Source organism: Oreochromis niloticus, linkage group LG11, assembly GCF_001858045.2.
Source record: "Oreochromis niloticus isolate F11D_XX linkage group LG11, O_niloticus_UMD_NMBU, whole genome shotgun sequence".
NCBI lineage: Eukaryota > Metazoa > Chordata > Actinopteri > Cichliformes > Cichlidae > Oreochromis > Oreochromis niloticus.
In genome coordinates, this window is record NC_031976.2 from 1,796,528 (window position 1) to 1,813,959 (window position 17,432).

Sequence of the window (17,432 nt, forward strand, 5' to 3'; positions counted from 1 at the left end):
ACTGGACATCAGTCCTGATTCCTGCTGGCAAACATGACCGCATGGATCCATAAATGTCCTGTCAACACTCAAGAGCCCCTGAGTACCAACGGAGCATCATTTAAACACCACAGCTTACCTGAGTATTGTTACCGTGTCATATCCACGCTGTAGCTATGTGATGGCTGTTTCCAGCACGATGACTCACCGTGTCACTAAGCTCACGTCACTTCAAACTGGTCAGCTGTGCAGCAGGAAAGTCTGCAGCAGGTGTGTCATGCTGTCACAACCCGAGAAACGTTCCCAGCACCTTATTGAAGAATTCAGGCAGCTTTGAACCAGCAAGTTTGTCCGTGGGGTGCAGCTCCACACTGACTTGACGCGTCACTCAAAGACATCCCTGAGTGACTGTGGAACACACAGGTGCTAAAGACCACAGCTCAGGTTTCACGCTGTATCAAGTCCGCGCAGTCCCCCCATCGACCAACGGCAGTCAGGTTAACGTTATGATGCAGGTGACCAACTATTTCCAGATGTGAGTCACAGAGATCATCTGTAGACAGGCAGCGGGATCCCTCCGCACCGTTTAGCTCGTTGCTTTGCTACCTGTCCCCGTGCTGTCAGTGAAGATTTCAGCTCTCACATTAATCACTTTGTTTAATTACAGGAAACACGAACTACTCGTACCTGCAGACGTTAAACACAGCAGAGGAAATGGAGTGCTCTCCAAAGTGGTGACTCGTGCTAGTTTGTGACAACACTACCATCATCCTTTCGAAGCGTTACGCGATCTGCATCGGGCAGACCTTTAAAATGTTTGCTTTAGCACCATTACAGACTTAACTTTGGGAAGTTTGTATGAGAGTATGCGGTACGGTTTGTTTTGGCAGCCATTTTGTGGGAAATTTCTCTGGAACGCGCTGGGCCGTACTTGCCTAGTGTCGGGAGTGCGCTCTCAATGCAGCCCCTCTCCTTTGACCGATATTAACATCACAGAGGGGCTGGCCAGCATAGAGTTAGCTTTAGCCGTGTCTACTAAAATACGGTCTTTCTCATAGCGTCTGCAGGTTCGGTCTGTCGCCTGGCCGTTACCATCAAACAGCCTGCACTTTGCGGACTGTCTTCCTTCAAATTCCAATGGCAGTGTTTTATTAAGACAGCTAGCATGCTAGCTACTAGCTAGCTAGCTAATGTTAGCATCTTGCCTTTAAATTAATTGAGAAGAGGACGAGATCGCCTATTCAGTTGCCCCACGCTGTGGTTGCAAGGGAATTTGTTGTGCACCTGAGAATAAATATCGATCCAGTACATTAAGCTTGCTTAACAGAAAGAAGACTGAGTTCGAGGTGTCCGTGTTTGAAGCGGCGGGCTGCCCACCTCCCCTTAGGCACGGCTAGCTGTGCTGCGCCGGCAATCAGTCCCCATCGACAGCCCCGCTCCTCGAGCTCCGAAGAACATAGACTACCAAATTGTACTGGAAACGGGAAACCAGTTCCTGGCAAATAAATCAACACGACGTTATTTTGGATTTCTGCTTTGAACGAAGGACGACTGACCTGGGGGAGGGGGCTCGGTTCGTGTGGACGAAGGGAAATAGGGGTTCCGAACATGGCTGCTAGTCGGAACTTGGTTCGACACACCGCCTGAGGTAAGAACTAGCCGGCCGGCGTTGGTCTTATTTATGGAAGAGTTGCTGGTTATGGTGGAGGCTGACAGTGGGTTAGTGGTAACAGTGCTTGGTAGAAGAACGTTACCCTCTTTTCGCCCCTGTTACCGGCCTCGTGTTACCGCTTCCCCGGCGCGGCGGCTCAGATAGCTGATGAGGCAAAGAGGCAGGCTTCGACTGGAACAGGTTGGTCACCATTGCTGATGCACAGTGGTTGATGTTGAACAGCTTAAGCTGGGATGATGCGTCTCGGTGGCTGAGACGTGCCTTATGATAACTAGTCGTTACTCTGGCTTTTAATAATGTGCAGCGTTGCCAACCCCTGCTCTTCCACTTTACCCTGTGACTGACAAGTAACCATCTAACGAGTTGACATAGTTGTGCTGGTCATCAAGGGACTACTGGTTAATTCGAGCACAAGTGTCATACTGTGATATTGTGACCTGCCTCGAGTTAACGCGCGACACTGGGATGACTGGGATGGGATGCCGGCGGAGCAAAACGGGAAAAGCGATGGGAGCTGAATGAGTGTGCTATTACACGATTGCATTAGAGACGTGTTGATTATCCTCTAGCATATGTGCGAATATTCTGCTGTGCCGCGAGGACTCAGATGGGTTTAGGTGACATCGCAGCCGACCAGCAACCCCGGGCTGTCCTCAGCGGACCTGCAGCATTTCATCTGCTGTGGCAGCTAACATAGCCGCTAGCTTAGCTACCGCATCAGCCCCAGCCCCTACCCTACCCTACCCTACCCTCAAATAGAGGCACACAGGCATCCAGTTGCCTGGAGATAGCTATTCGTAGCCAAGAACAGAACGACAAATGGACGGTGCCGAAGCACATCTGGAACAGTCATAACTTGACACCTTTTTAATCTATTTCCGTGCTCCTTTTCTGTTCTTGGTTAACAGTCGGCTGATATTTATCACCATTTAAATGTCACAGAATGCCCTCACCACATACACACCCAATTTAACGCTCTGTGTAGGATTTTTTTTTTTTTTTTTTTTTGGGTGGTGGTGGGTGGGGGGTCGGTCATAAAATGGGTGAAAGCCAATTTGCTTAATTGTTTTCATTCATTCTTTGTGACATCATGTTGATGCCTCAGTGAAGGTGTGCTTACTCAGTGTGTGAGCTTCCTGTGGAATTGAACCTGGCGTCTGGGCAGCTGCAGCCACAGTGCGCTACATGGCTCTTAGAGAAAATGTGTTTGTCTCGTTTCTCTATTCTGTGTGATCGGGAATTAGCCCGAATGTTTGATGGTCTGTGCTTCACAGTTGCACATCACAGAAGATGGATTCAAAACTGTTACAGCATCTTTCGACCTGTGATTTGCAAACTTCTCTGACGTGTTCTCATTCAAACATAATGTCATTTTGCATTAACAATGAGATGGAAGGCGGCAAATAAAAGAAGAATCCAAGCTGACTTTTAGTGAAATAAAGGAAAGCATTCACATTCATTCAGCTCAGTTTCACTGAATATCTTTTCGCTGGGTCATCAGTACTTACCATGTAGTGGTTCAGTGTATGGGAAGCACTGTCCTACCCTGAGTAAAGTCAGTATGTTTAAAGATGCTGATATCTTTCAAACTATCATGAACCAATACTTTGTGGTAAAACAAATCCTAAGATTAACTACAATAAAATAGAAGTCATCTGGATTTTTGGCAGGGTGCTCAGTGACATGGGAGCGCACGAGTCACTTTTATTAGTGTTCTGTCTTACTCCCAAGATAACGCCTCATCTCACTGATGTCAAGTAAATGTTCTGGTTTACTTTGACCACTGGAGTGGTGTGCAGCCTGTGTCTTTTGGCCAGAAATGGTCAATAGACTTGTTCCCAGCTGATAGCTTGTTGTCACAGCTGTGCTAAGTCTGTTTGTGTGACAGCTCTTGCAAACCAGTTTAAAATTAGTGTCGGCTCTTCACAGGTTCATTCCAAAAATTGATGGGGTCTTTTTGAACACACCTCCACATTCAGTGATGACCGAGTCTCTGTACATACGTAGTGCTGGTACTGTTACTCAAGCTGAATGTTTTTTCACACGTTTCGGGGTGGCTGTAGGTCAGGAGGTAGAGCAGGTCATATACTGATCGGAAGGTTGGTGGTTTGATCCCTGGCTCCCCCTAGTCTGCATGCCAAATATCCTTGGGCAAGATAGTAACCCCGATGCATCCATCGGAGTATGAATGTGTGTGAATGCTAGTTAGAAAGCACTTAAATACATAGAAGATGATGCTTGTGTGATTGGGTGAATGTGGCATGTTGTATAGAGCGCTTTGAGTACCCTGGGAGAGTAGAAAAGCGCTATATAAGAATCAGAATCAGTCCATGTTGTGCAATTACATTATCTGTTGCTTCCTAGATAGAATTTGTTTTCTTTTCTTTACACTGGTCATATATTTGGACCAGGGGAAGGATGGATATATATGTATCCTCTGCAGCATTTCTTTTTTCCCTCGTGTTAAGGGTTTTCCTACATTTTTCTTTCCATAGAGGTTTAAGTCACTGCCAAAGGAGGAGCCAGTGTTTTTGTAGGTATTAATTGTATTTTCTTTTCTTTTTTTCTTCTTTTTTTTATAATATCACCACTAATCCTGGTTAAAGAGTTTGGGTCTGCTTGTTAAAAGTTGATTTCTATTGGATGTGCTTCTTTTCAAAATAACTGAACACTGGCCCATAGGAACTTAAGGCTATTTACCTCTAAAACACATTTATAGCTGGCTGCCTTGCATTTAAGTCTTGTAGACTTTAAACCATGTTCCAAAAGTAACCACAGCATAACTGTTATAGGTTTTTTTTATGATAGGTAAATTTAAATAAATATCCATTAATTTTAAAGGTGACCTGACCTCCACAGCAAATCTTATGTGCTGCATCAACCTCCATCAGTTCAAATAACTGAATTATGCTGGGTGAAATAAAACCTTTATTTTTTTACACTACAATATTGTAACCTGCTGTCTTGTAGAAATTCATCTTCTTGAAGTCAGTGTGGGTTTTGTCTTAAAATGTTAAACTTTTCAACTTGCTGTTGAACATGGCAAGTATCAGTGGAGCTACTGAACACCACACTAGTATTGAGACATCATGTTGTTCAACAGCTAGCTGACTTTAATGGAAAAACGATCAGTTTAGGCCATTCTCTCTGTCTGTCTACCTGTGGTAAATTCATTTGATTTGACCTGATTTGTAAAGCCTGTCTATATAAAGTCCCATAGGTGACGGTGTATGTCAGAGCACAGACCAAGCCATGAAGTCTGGAGAGTTTGAGTTTGTAGATTGCTGAGCCAGGCACCGATCTGGGCAAGGGTATAGAAGTCTGCAGCATTGTAAGCACCCATGTTTTCTTATAGATTTCTTAGTATGGTATCAGCACAATAGAGAACTTTGCTCTCAGACTGATGGTATACTTGTGATCCCAAGGCTATTTTAAAGTAGGCAGAGCCTTCAGATTCAGGCCCCTCTTCTGTGGAACCACCTCCCAGTTTGGATTCAGGAGATGGACACACTCCATACTTTAAAGATTAGCCATAAAACTTGGGTAGGGCTGGATCAGGTGACCCTGAATTAGTTACACTGCTATAGGCCAACGCTGCTGGTGGCTCCCATGATGAGTGTTTCTCCTTCACTCACTGTGGGTCTATGCACCCCTTTGAATTGAATTATTAGTTATTATTAATCCCCGGTGCTTCTCCAGTGTGTGAGCTCCTATTGTGGGGCAGTTTCTCTCTTTCTTCTTGACCCTGAGCCTGGTTCTGCTGCACTTTTCTTGCTCTTAAATGGGGGAGTTTTTCCTTCCCACTATTACCACGTGCTTCCTCATAGGGCATCATCTCATTGTTTGTTTGGATTTTCTCTGTATTTTATTTATCCTACTGCCTTTGGGTGATTGTTGTTGTGATTTGGTGCTATACACATAACAGTGAATTGAAAAGGGAGAACAATGACCTCCATCATCCAGAAATGGAAAAGTTTGGAATCACCAGGACTCTTCCTAGAGCTGGTCACAAGGCCAATCTAAGCATTCAGCTTGATGATACACTGCTCCGGATCTGGGAGTGGGGCAAGGTTCATCATCAAAAAGGAAAACAAAAATGGGTGTGGCAAGGTTGTAGCATCATACTCAAAAAGACTTCAGACAAGACAAGATGGCCTTAATTAGTCCCAGATTTGGGAAATTCACATTGTTGCAGCAGAAGAGTGGACAGAACAGAGATAAACAGACTATACAAACCGTAATAATACTATGCAAAAAAAGGAAACACCATGCAAGTCAGGAGGGAGGGGCATTGTCTATCGAATTTTGAGGTGAAAAATGAATTTAATCCATTTTTCAATAAGGCTGTAATATGACAAAATGTAGAACAAGTGAAGCACTGTGAAAGCAGTCACTTGTGACTGTAAGACCAGACTGATCAACCTTTGGACCACCTGGATTGACTGCAAGAAAGCATGTAACTCAGTGCTTCACACATGGATTCTGGATGGCCAACAGAACCATAAGAGCTGCAGCCTAAGGAGAGAAGCCCAGACCTCCATCTCCCCGGCCACCTTCTCTAGCCTTTCCGGTGGAACACCAAGGCGTTCCCCGGCCCACCAAGAGATATACCTTCTCCACTGTGGTCCTGGGTCTGCCTGGGGCCTCCTCTTAGTGGGACATGCCCAGAGGCATCCTAGTCAGATGCTGGAACCACCTCAACTGGTCGATGTGGTGGAGCAGCAGCTCTGTTCTTATTAATATAAACTGTGATATTTGATGTAAAGGAAGCAAAAAGACCTGAAGGGATAAAACTTTTTTTTTTTTTTTTTTTCTTATCATTTAACCCCAATTTCACAATAATTTAACCAAAAATCCTGGGGAATTCTCCCAGTGAATTCTCATTACCGATGAGTCTGGATTCATTTTCTGTTTTTGTTAATGTCATAAAAATTCCTTATCATACAAAATAAATAAAATTCTGCCAAGATATGTAAAAATGTCTATAATTGTGCCTAACATTAATTTATATGGTATTTAAATATAAAAAATAATTAATGAATTTATTAAAAATGACTGTCAGCACTAAATGTTTCTTATTACCATAATGTGACTTCACCTGCTCATATAGAGTGCTGTCTCCCTTTAAACTGACCAGCAGGCCAACACTGCATCTCTCAGATCAGCTGTTCTCTCACTTTGTCATATTCTTGTTAATGTCAGTGAATCTCCTGTCTGTTACACTGCCCATTATCATTACTGATATGGGATTATACTCGATACTTTTTTAAATCTAAAGAAATATTTTTATAATGACAAAGAAAATGTAAGGCTTCAGCATGAAGCAGTGTTAAAGGTTGTGCAGTGTGCTAGCATTTCAGAGTGTCTGATTACTGTTACTCATGATTGTCATTAACACGCACTCAAAAAGATCTTAAAGGTGGCAAGCACCTTTGATGCGGAGATGAGATCCGGATATAAGATTCATTTTAAAAGCAGTTCAGAGATTTTGTGTTTAAAACTTTTCATACGTTTATTTCTAGATTAGATTCAGATCAAAGTTAAAAATTGTATATGAATCCTGACCTGCTCGAGGAGTACAGGAGAAATTTGGGCAAAGTACTCCAAAAACATGAATGATCATTTTGAACAGTAATAACAGTAACATTAGTCTTTCAACCAGTTGTTTTTACTTTCTTTTTTTGCTTGTATTTTTCTCAGTCAATTGGGTAAACTGAATTATTTTCATTACCATAATTCTTATCTCCACAAGGGACTTTTTATTACCGCTACGCATGAAAAAGCCTAGATTTTAATGTTTTATCTTTCAGAGACAAGAATTTGTCATTTTTATCAAAACATTTTCCTTAATCGTCCCCCTGCTGGTGTTTTTGTGAATAATTTTTGTGAACAATAAAATTAATTAAAAAATGAGCTCTACTTTACATGTTTGTGTGTCAGTAATGAGACTTGCTTGATTTGAAATATATAAATATATATAAATCATTAATTTTCATGGAGTGTGTTGTTCATTTATGTGCTTATTTGGGTCAGTCTAAGAACTCTTTTAAAAATAATTTTTTAATGACTCATTTTAGCTTGTCGTTTACTATATTGGTAATGAGAATTGTTTTGGATCATCTGCCCTTAAATAAGATTACAGTTCCTTAAAACTGTGTTATAATAATACTTTTATCAAAATATAAATTAGTCATAAAAGTAGATCTCGCAGTCTTTGATGAAGGTGGGTGATTCTCACATTCTTTAATCTATTATCAAATATTATAGTCGACAGTATCGAACGCTGCACTGAGGTCTAGCAGGACAAGCACAGAGATGAGTCCACTGTCAGAGGCCATAAGAAGATCATTTGTAACTAGAGCTGGGCGATATAAGATTTTTTCATATCACGATATGTTTTTTTCATTTCAGGCGATAACGATATATATCACGATATAAGCCAAATAACTATATTTGTAAGATTTAAATGTGCCGTTGCTCACAAGTAAAATGTGAAATAATCAGCAGCTTGTTTTGATTTAAATATTTATTTCCCATAATAAGTTCAACAGGGCAGATGTACTTAAGGAACATGAGACTTCAGTTTCAGATAAATAAAGGCAAATATTGCAAACTACACAAAAGGCAGCCGCTAAAGCGTTTAAGTTTCAAAACAGAAAAAACAAACAGACTAAATTGTCGATTCCACTTAGAAACAAAATATTAATTCTAAAAATAAATCTTAGGTCGTTTTACAGAAGAACAGACAAAATTGACTAACTTTTGTCAATATCAAATAAACTGAGAACTAAAAGGAAATTCTCAATCTCTCCTTGTTGTATAGCTTAGCTTTTCAAACAGTTTTAACAGTTACTTTAGTCTGAGAAAAGCCGAATGACGAATCAGCGCTTTCAGTCAGAGATTGAGCATGCACCGCTTTATTGTATTTCCAGACTTGCTTTCGGCACAATTTACAGTGCGCGCTACTCTGTTTTTTGTCAGACTTGAAATAGCCGAAATACCTTCACACTACGGAACTTCTGTGGCCCTTCCGTTTGACAAGCTCTCCGGCATTGGAACCATTATCGGTTTTTTCTTCGGTAACCTTCGCTCACGCTCTCGGTTCATTTTTCTCTAGTCGGCAAACTCACTTCCTTCATTACCCGGGCTGCACGGCTGCAAAAACAAATACACATGTGCGCCTTGGCGCTTGTGCTGCACGTAACAAGTCACGTGACGCGACGCTGTGGCTGTGATTGGTTCGGCTCTGCGCTACTTAATTTGGATTGGCTGTTCTGTTTTTTCTTTTAAGAGGACAAGAGAGATGAGGCCTATCGCAATAGTTAAATTTTTCTGTTGAGAAAAAGTTATTTTGCAATACATATCGTTATCGTTCTATCGCCCAGCTCTAGTTGTAACCTTCACTAAAGCTGTTTCTGTGCTGTGATGAGCTCTGAAACCTGACTGAAACTCTTCAAATAAGCCATTCCTCTGCAGATGATCTGTTAGCTGTTTGACAACTACTCTTTCAAAACATAGAGATAAAAAGGATGTAAGAGATTTTTCTATGATGGGTCAAGACAGTTTTGTTTTTCGTTTTTAGTAACTGGTTAATTACTGCCATCCTAAAGGCTTGTGTGGGCCATAACTAGTTAATAATAATTTCAGTTTTTCTGATATAATTCTGTTATTGTGTTCAAATAGAAATAATTTTTACTTTATAAAGAAAACTACTATGTTTATAGATGCCATGTTGTCCCTCTGTTAAGAGAAATGTTTGGGGCAGTTTTGACAAATTTTAAAGTTCATATTATCCAAAAGCATGTCATTGGCCATAATTCTTACAGCAACAGCTAAAGCACTTACATGATGCAACTGAAATTTAGACTTTTGTCTTTTCAAAGAAATTATGTGAAAATGATTTTATAAGTTTTGTCAAAAAGAGCAATTTCAAAGCTTGTGCTTCATCTGTGTTCAGCACCTTCATTTCAATTATTCAACAATAAAGGAAATTTGGCGCTAAGCACGGGTGTAGTAGTGAGACCTTTGCCTCTGGTCTCTTGTTGTGTGGACACGAGTGCTGCTGAGCAGGAATGGATGTCTTTAAGACTTTATTGATAATATTAGTGTCAGTGGTACTACTTATCAGCACAATACACGTTTTTATTTGTTTGTTTTTTATTGTTAAGCACATGACTTTCAGATGCTGTTCATCTGCTGTAGAGAGATTTGTAGGCCTGAATTTGTCCAGTTTCCTCAAATTCTTTAAGGGCAGACTGCACACCATGCTGAGATATGGTAGTGATATATGTAGGGTGCGTTTGCCATACTAACTGATGTCAGTGGTTATGGCACTGTTCAAGCATCCATAGTGAAGAAACTGGGAGTTACTGGTCTCACTGTTTTCACCTAATATGCTTTTAGTGCATAGCTAGCAGCTAGTACCACCCATGAAATGAACCATCGTGATGCTCTGGAAATGAGCATAGGATTACTGATCAGTGGTGAAACCTTTATTATTTAAAAAATAAATGAATAAATAAAAACATTTGACTGTCTTGTATTTATGAGTACATGATATATAAAAGCTTATGTAGCTCATGTTTTATCAGCTTTGATACAATGTATATTATTCATAGATAACGAATGATAATGAATTATAATTTAACTGGCTGTGCTGGGGGTAACGTGTTTCTGTAATCACATTACATTTTTCAGAGATGGCGTTGCGCATGGATGCAGCGGCTCCTCTAGGGACAAGTGCGAGTGGAAGTGGTGTGTTTAAACGTTCTGGCTGTGAAACTTAAGAACGAGAGACCTCACTAATACTCAGGGCAAAGTATGTGGTTGGAACTGCAAAGCTCAGCTCTGACTTGGACATACGAAGTCAATACGGCATCCTATCAGAGACTACGGAGAGGAGAGAGCAAAAGTGCTGTGAATGCAAACAGAAGAGGGACAGCTATGACAGACAGCTGTGTAGTGATGGTGGGGGATTTTAACCATACCAGTTTAACGACTGTGCTTCCCAAGTTGAAGCAATGCATGGTGTGAACATGTTGGTGCCTGCTTGCAAACCACTCTTGAAGTGCAGCAGACCAGTGATAACACTGACCAGCCTCTGGCCAGAGGGTGGACTTCGAGACTGCTTTAGGCACACTGAGTGGTTTTCAAGACAGCAGCCTCACTGGGAGACCAGATAAACATCAAGGAGTACTGAGTTTTCCAAGTGCACAGAGAATATCACTGTAGCTAAGATCGTCATGCACGTGGCAACCAGAAACCCTGGATGACCACAGAAGTGCGCTCACTGCCGACAGCCTGGTGCAGCTTTCAGGGCGGGGGAAGAAACTGCCAGACTGGCCAGGTCGGCACTCTTAAAGGGACAAAAAATGGTGAAACTCACCTATGCAGAGAGAATCTCAGGACAGCTCTGCAAGACAAGAAATATCAGACCAATGTGGCGGGGAGTGCAGGCACTGACTCATTACAAAGTTGTTATCGTAAGCACAGCAGATACCCAGAGGACCCTAGTCATGGTCAACCCACGGAAAGCAGCAGGTCCAGATAAATTCCCAGGACGTGTGCTCAGGGACTGTGCTGGCGTGCGTGCTGATGTCCAGACTGATATCTTTAAGCTCTCTCAGCCAGGCCACAGTAACAAAGAAACCAGTTGTATCCTGTCTAAGTGACTACTGTCCCGTCCCATTGACACCAACTGTAATGAAGTATTTTGAACTGCTTATCAAACCACACATCACAGCCAGCCTTGTTGCATCATTTGACCAATTTGCTTGTTGTCCCAACCGCTCCATAGAAGATGCATCCTTGCATTCCATATTAGGAAGATCTACAAAGCCATCAGGCTGAGCACTGGATCTTCTCAAGGTTGTTTAAACAACACTGCTGTTTATGCTGTTAACACACAACTGTGTATCTAGATATGAGGGGAACCTAATTACTAAGTTTGCAGATGATACCACAGTGGCGGGACTGATTTGTGGAAACGATGATTCAGTGTACAGTAAAGAAGTTGAACACCTTGTAGGCTGGTGTAGAGAAGACAATCTGGTGCTAAATGTAGCCAAAACAAAAGAGATGATCACAACTTCCAGAAGACGCAGATTGAGCAAACTTCTCTGGGTATCAGCGGCTGCCCAGTGGAAAGAGTGGAAGTCGTCAGGTTGCTGGGGCTGCAGATCTCAAAGGACCTCCGTGATCACAAAACGGGTCCAGCAGAGACCGCACTTCCTGAGGAGACTGAAACAGGCGTCTCTCCTCCAGCATCCTCAGGACTTTATACTGAGGCGTGGTGGAGAGTGTTCTGACTTACTGCACATCAGCGTGATATTCCAGCTGCAGTATGTCAGACAAAAAAGCACTTCAGAGGATAGCTAGAGCCGCTGAGAATCATCCCCTCCGTCCAGGACCTCTTTCAGAGCCTCTGCAGGATTAGGGCACTGATCATCATAAAGGACCTCTTACGCCCTCTCCACAGATTCTTTGAACTGCTGCCATCAGGCAAACGTTCTGCAGTATAAAAGGCAGTACCTCTAGACTGATCAGCAGCTTCCTCCCACAAGCTTTTCGAATGATTACAATATGTACAGTACTGTCCCCAGGAGTCCTGGTAGTATTTCAGTGTAAAGTTTGAATTACCTGTAATTCTCATACAGTTATTTTATTATTATTATTATTATTCATTCCATTCATTCATGCGTTTCAGGTCAGTTTATGGAGTAACAAGTAGTGTAACATTACTTTCTCCAGCAAGTAACTACATAACTTATTGCATTGCTTTTAAGAAGAGTCATGAGTAATGTGCATTACATTCCAGTGGTGTGGAACTGGTTTTGGTTTGTTGATTAACAAACCAAACACTGCTGACTGGAAATAGTTGTTTAATTAGAAATAACTATTTAGTAAAGTGTGATCAATAAAAGTTCACAGTTGATGATTTTAAAGTGATACAGTTTCCAGAAAAATTGTCACAATGAATGATGGAGCTGCCCTGACTGTCTTTTAGAGTTTTAGCTTTTTAGTACTGTGGACTTTTAGTTTTAGCAATTGAATTGCGCTTATCGTCTCAAGTTGCAACTCCCAGCAACAGCACCTGCTGTACTGTTGTAACGCAGCTCTGCTTTACGTTAGGATAATGGCTACACGCTGTGGGCAGCTGAGTCAAAGACTTTTGAACAGTCAAGGAGTCGTAGATGGAAGCAGCTAAAACTGCAGTTAGCATCTAAGCACTGAAATCACAGAATGTTTCAGTTTAGAAAAGGCAGTTGAAATGTCACTTTAAGCATTGACATTGAATGCAGTTGAGTCTCACACTCACAAGGTGAAAAATCTTGGAAAGTGAACTCTGACTTAACCATCTGGAGGTGAAGTGATGAAACATTTCTAGTAAACTGGGTCAGCCTATGTTTAAATGACAGGTACTGAAGGTTCTCTTTTACGAGGTGTGTTCATCATGATAATATCCACTATGAATCTGTGGTCAGAAATATGATGTATGTACTAAGCTGCTGCTATCTCTATAGCTCTATGGTACACACATACAGGCTCTCACACTCTCAAAAGTAGTAGTTAAGAATGTAGAGGGGGTGATCCACTAGGAAAAAAGTTTGTGGTTTGATCCCCAGCTACTCCTGTGTGTGTGTGTGTGTGTGTTACTGTTGAAAGGCACAGAATAAAAAGAGCTATCAGTTTACCATCATGTCTTCATGCTCTGCGCTGTATTTCACACAAACATATGTGTGATTTTTCCCAGTAATCTGCAGCTAGGCAAATTTCTTAAAAATCAGCCGAGTTCCTTAACAGGTGTGTTAGACAGCTGCTGTCTGCTCAGCTCTCTGAGCTTCCTGTCAGTCGGTGTTCCTCAGTATATGTGGGGGTAATTTGGGCAAGCATGTTGTTGTTACGCGTGGTCCTTCCACCTGTCCTTTCTGGTACTCTATTTTTCCAAAAAGAGATGAAACATGTTGCAAATTGATGCTATGTTAGATCTGTAACTTTATATATTTGGCATATCCCTGGACAATATGAGAAATGAGAAATTGATATATCTATTAAGAATTGTGCTTCTGACTGCAGAAAACGATTAAATAAAATCTCTGCCCTGTTTAAGATTTTGATATCTTTTCCATCTGACTTAAAACAGTTATGATATGGCTTCATTTTCTCAGCCAATCAAGGAATATTTAATATATCATTCTGCTTTTCATATTATCAGAAATCACAGTTTGTATATCATCGTTTTACCCATATAAGTAAGCTTTCAGACAAATGTCATGGTGCCAATATATTGTCCATATATAGTCTCTAAGAGAGGTTTGTCTTTGAGATGAAGAGACAAAGTGAAATGAAAAAGAAATACATGCACCTTGAATTATTTTATTTTTTTTACTGATGCTCAATATTTGAATTGAATCTTTTAATTAATTTTCATATATTAATACATTAAATTTAATGTTGACCATTTTTACATTATATTACCAGCACTAGTCTCATGAACTACATTAGCCAACTGTTGTTCATCAGCTAATGTTAAAATTACTGCTGCACAGTCCCGTGGTCTCTCAGCCTCACATACATACCAGCGAAACATGTCAGTAGAAGTATAAAAAAAATTTAAAAAATTAAGATTTTCACCTTCTTTTCTGTCAAGCAATGCTGTATAAAATGTTTCTACCCGCTAGTGTCACGGTTGCAGTTAACAGCCAGAGCTGCATCCTTCAAAGGGCCTGGCCTACTTAGAATGGCCTGGTCCTTTAAAGGATGTAGTCTCTAAATTGGGACACACCTCCTGACCACTCCAATCTGAAGACAGAATGTGCGTGCAGCTAACGTGTCTGGAAGTGCTGCACCAGTGCAGGGATAGTTTCAGGAAAAAAATGCAGACGGCTGTCATGCAGTGCTTGGTGTGGCCAATAGGGTGGCCAGGATTCTGCATGTGGTGGCCAGCCACCCCGACCCTCCACCATTGCTAGTCGGTACCAGAGGTACTAGTCATTTAATCTGATTGTTTTACATGTTAATTGATACCCAATGCTGGTAAGACCAGATGTTATGCAACCATCTGTCACCAAATGGAGCATCGTTGGTGAGAAATGCCATAAATCGCTATTATTGCTGGTACGCAAAAAATTAGATACAAGGGGACAAAAGAAGCTTTTCCTGGGGGGTTGATGAGGGCTTTCCCTTAGCGTTGGGGTGAGGAGGAGTCATTCGGGAGGGGCTCAGAGTGGAGCCGCCATTGGAAGGAAACAGCTGAGATACTCACCTCCTGTGTAAGATGTTCCAGTCAAGCATGTCGTACCAGGAGGAGGCCCGTCGTAGACCCAGTGTCCGCTGGAGAGATTCTATCTATCTGCTTGCTTGGGAACATTTCCCCGGATAAGCTAGGAAAGCTGGCGAGAGGGAGGTCTGGGCTTCCCTGCTAGGCTGCTGCCACCGCCACCCAATTTCAGATAAGCAGAATAAAGTGAATGGTAGGGCTGGGCCATATCACACCATTCACGGTAATACCGGTATAATGTTAGGCAATGATAAGAAAATGAAATATTGCGATAGAATAAAGGGTAAAGCGGGCACGCACATGGTGGAAAAAGCATGGCGGCGACAGAGAATGAGAAGGGCGAAAGTGGATCGTTGAATGAAACAGATGAACCAGAACTGGTTTGTAAAAATGCTGCAACTTCAGTGGTGTGGAACTGGTTTAGCTTTCGTCCGTCAGATACACAACAAAGCACATTTTTTGGTAGAGCATGCTAGCGGGCCGTCGTTATTACCGAACAGATTTTATGTGGCACACGGCGCTCAGAAATCTGTCAAATGTTTTAGTACGACTTTGCTAAGCTACGAAGCCGCACCGCCTGATGGATTGTCGGAGCATTACGGCTATCGTAGGCAGGAGCCTCGCGGAGTGATACGTACTGTGCTTCAACATAATATTAGCGTATTGTGTGTGTATAACCTCTTTTTAAGTTTTGTGGATATTATACATGGTTATGCTGAGGATATGTCGGCCAGTTTCCACTGGAAATGCCTTTTGGTTAAACTGTCAGCGAGGAATTTGCATTTGCACTGTTAAATTTTTGTATAGTGTTAATGCACATAAAAAACAGCTGCTTGTTTAAGTGAAAATACATTGATGGGTTTTTTTACACTAATAAAGTTGTGGAGTTGTAAAGTATTTTGTCTCGCGTCAAATATATCATCAGTTATATCGTTATCGCAAAATTTCAAATATATATTGTGATATATATTTTTGGCCATATTGCCCTGCCCTAGTGGATGGATAATGTATTTTTCTGTTTTTTTAGATTTTAACTTTTTTATTGAACTTGTTCTCGTGAATTTTGAAACAGCCTGCGTCGTTCATAAAGTACAGCACAATACGCCACACTCAGTTTATTAGTTTTTTGGATGTAAATTTGTCACAGTACAAAACAGTGCACAAACATAGTTCATACCATTCTAATAAGATTTAAAAGTCAGTATTTGGTGTGAGTATATTTATGCTTGAACACAGTCTGAACTCTCTTCAGAAGCCTAATATAATTTCTTTTAGTCTATACACAGGGGTGCACATAAGTGGTCCGCAGGTGCGCATTCGCTGTCAAAATAAAAGACGCGCACCAGATAAGAAGTTGCAACACGCGTTTGCGTGCATATAAAAGGCACTGTTTTTGTCCGCTAGAGTGGGATTTTCACGGCATATTCTGCACCACATCTCTGTGCGTTCATCATTTGTTTGAAGCCAGCTCACCTCCTGCAACCACTTTTCCAGGAATACGTGCTTCTTTTGCGGTTTTAAGAGTGGTTCTTTAAGAGTTCTAAACAAATGTCTGTCCTCCTCCAGAAAATCTTATGTATGCAAACGCGCGTTGCAACTTCTTATCTGGTGTGCGTCTTTTATTTTGACAGCTAATGCGCACCTGCGGACCACTTATGTGCACCCCTGGCTATACAAATGATACTTTAGGCTTTTTAAATCACATTCAGACCTCTAATTTGGATGTTTCTGCATTTTGCTCTGTTCTCTGGCAAGATGATCCCCACTTCAGTAATGTTTATATCCAGGCTCTGGGGAGACAAATCCATGATTGATCGTTCCTTTGTAAGTTTGTCTGTCTAGGTATGCTTTTCTTGCATTGTCAGTGTGTTTAAGATCATTGTCATGCTGCATGGTGGATCTGCATTCATAATTCCATCAATTTTCACAAGATCCCCAACATCACTGACTGAGATCAACCCAAACCCTGACAGAGCCTCGGCTGTAATTCACACGCTCCTGACCTCTCCATACACGGGTGATTCTCACGAAGACTGTCGCAGGAAGATCAAAATATAAATATTTTCTCTCTCATTTAAGCAATTTTTTTTAACTTGCCATGCGAAATTTTATATTTTGATAAAAGTATTATTATAAAACAGTTTCATGGACTTTTTATTCTTATTTAATGGCAGGATGATCCAAAAATAATTGTCATTACCGATAGGGTAAATGACAAAGTGAGACCATTAATTAGAAAAAGATTTTTAAAAGATCTTTTTAGATTTACCTAAATAAATGAAAATTAGTGATTTATATATTTCTTAATTATATTTCAAATCAAACAAGTCTCATTACTGACACACAAACATGTAAAGTAGAGCTCATTTTTAAAATGTTATCGTTCACAAAAATTATTCACAAAAACACCAGCAGGGGGACGATTAAGGAAAATGTTTCGATAAAAATGACAAATTCTTGTCTCTGAAAGATAAAACATTAAAATCTAGGCTTTTTCATGCG

General features: G+C 41.1%; 1 protein-coding gene across 1 annotated transcript in view; it reads right to left on the reverse strand.

Annotated features, from left to right (window-relative positions):
- The window catches only part of sacm1lb (SAC1 like phosphatidylinositide phosphatase b), a 54,519-nt gene extending 53,202 nt beyond the window's left edge, over nucleotides 1-1,317 (reverse strand). Inside the window, exon 1 of the mRNA XM_025911630.1 lies at nucleotides 188-1,317. The gene's annotated coding sequence lies outside the window, so the exon portion shown is untranslated. The remainder of the gene's footprint in view (nucleotides 1-187) is intronic.
- Between the last annotated feature and the right edge of the window lie 16,115 nt (nucleotides 1,318-17,432).